Consider the following 2,306-nt stretch of genomic DNA (forward strand, 5'->3'; position numbering starts at 1 on the left):
TTGTCTTGTGAGCCCCACTCCACACCCCCCCCCACAAGACCTACTAGATTTTGAGGCAAAAGGGTTATAGCAAGGACACTGTTGGGTAGGCTCTAATTAAAGTAGTATGGCCATGATATTCCATACTTACCACTTTCCATCTTTCCCTCTATTAAATATCCATTCTTTGGGTTGGCGGTCATTGGTAATGGGGATTGCCCCCCTCTCATCCTCATCCTTGAGTCTGGACCGAAAAACTTTGCCCTAAAGGTTGATGCAACTAAAAAAAAAAAGTAAAAGCAAAAAAAAGCCACAATGAAAGAAAAAAGATAAAATGCAAAAGATGGTTGTTACAAAAATTAGCACGTGGGAAAAAACCTAGCATGAGATCTACCCCCATCATTAGCCATTAGTTGATTCCTAGAGTGCATGATTCTCCATGCATAAAAAGGAACCCTTGTATCATCCCAACCTTAATGAGAGATAAACAAACTCGTCATTAAGGGGTAATAAATGGAAAATCTCTCAAATGCAAGCTTGGGCTCCTAAGTTATGGACCCAAAGCAAAGCATTATCATAAAGAAGTCAAAGACACACCAGAGTGGTGGAAAAAAAATCAAGGAAAACAACTCATGCCTCCACAATTGTTACCTCCTTGCATCTATACACTCAAGATGGTGGACCACCATTAGGTAGTCACTACACTATGGTATCTTGCCTTGAAGTCATGCCCATTCCATCGCCACCATCTTCACATGCACCTATGGATTGATGGGTTAACCCGAGACCTATTGCTTTTCTTTAGGGGTTGGGAAAACCTAAAAGAGTTATCCATATAGCCATCCCTAACATAATAGAGGGAACACTTATGCAGGTCTCGGTCTAGTTGATATTTGAACATGAACTTTGTGTACATATTGGTTGTGCCCCTAACATTGAGTATGGTCCATTATGATGCATTTGTGGTTTCCTAATGATTGTTCATTTAAACTTGATCTTGATGAGATTTTGTTAGGTGGTTCTCATCACATCAACAGTTGGCTTCACGAGGTGATTGCCCCACCTCCTAAGTAGAGGAGCAGAGGTCATACCATCCATTGCAAAGAGAAAGATTGCCTTTAGTAATGCAGCATTGCCGACCCAAAGCAGAACACTGGGCTCTTTGATGACTTCACATGATGCTTGCAACTTGACACCCCAAGGGACCCCCAAATGCTGAAATATTTATCCCATGGAGCTTGGTGTCAAAGATATTGATGATGTGCCCAGTGGACCCAGGATGACCCCAAGCTGGCCTTGACACTTTCTATGGGCATCACTTATTCTAGAGTCTAGATGATGATGGTCATCCTTGAGATGACAAGGGAGGGCTTATATATCACCTTGGAGCCCCAATGCTTGAGTTACTAAGTGCCACGTCACCCATATTCCTCATTTGAAGGTGACGTAGGGCACCATGGACATGACATGTTGGCACAGAGTGAATTTGAAGGCTTGCATATGATCCTTGAGATGCATATTGGAGTATGGAGCACACCATAACCCTTATCACACCTTTTGGTGGCTTATTGAACTCGTTTGGAGGATGATGTCATGCATTAAGAGTATTTATTCCCACACGCGTGGGCTTTTATGGCACTTGCGTTATGTTTTAAGCTATGAGATTGGCTTGTAACCTCTATCTTGTGGAATAGTTAAATAAACTTGTCAATAGGGCTTTGTTGCCTCAAAATCTAGCCTATAGACCAAGGGACAACAATGAGGTGGATGCCCATTATCACCAAAACACTCCACCCCCTGCTCTCTAATGGAGTTTCACCACAAGGGAGGCTTCTAAGTTTGGTCACCTAATAGATATTCTAAGGCAATAGCTCAAAGGTGACAGTTGGGAGAAGATCAAGAGGGGCACTCAAACTAAGTACGAGACTTAATCCAATGAAACAAGGGATAACATGCACTCCAAGAAGACTATCAAGGGTATTTACAAGCTTGAGTTTAAGGGATATGCAACAAGAGTGGTTCACTTAGGCATATAAGACCAAGAAAAGGATTGTCATTCCACCCCTTGCTCTCTAGTGGAGTTTCACCACAAGGGAGGCTTCCCGATTTGGTCACCTAATAAATATTCTAGGGCAATGACTCAAAGGTGACAGTTGGGATAAGCTCAAGAAAGGCACTCAGACTAAGTAATAACATAACATGCTCTCTAAGAAGCCTATCAAGGGTATTTATAGCCTTGGGTTTGAGGGATATGCAACAAGAGTGGCTCATTTTGGCATATAAGACCAAGAAAAGGCTTGTGAAAAATAGGTATGATCAATTTAAGG

This window comes from Pinus tabuliformis, chromosome 6 (assembly GCF_031772625.1).
Source record: "Pinus tabuliformis cultivar Carrire ecotype Pingquan chromosome 6, CPIR1, whole genome shotgun sequence".
Taxonomy (NCBI): domain Eukaryota; kingdom Viridiplantae; phylum Streptophyta; class Pinopsida; order Pinales; family Pinaceae; genus Pinus; species Pinus tabuliformis.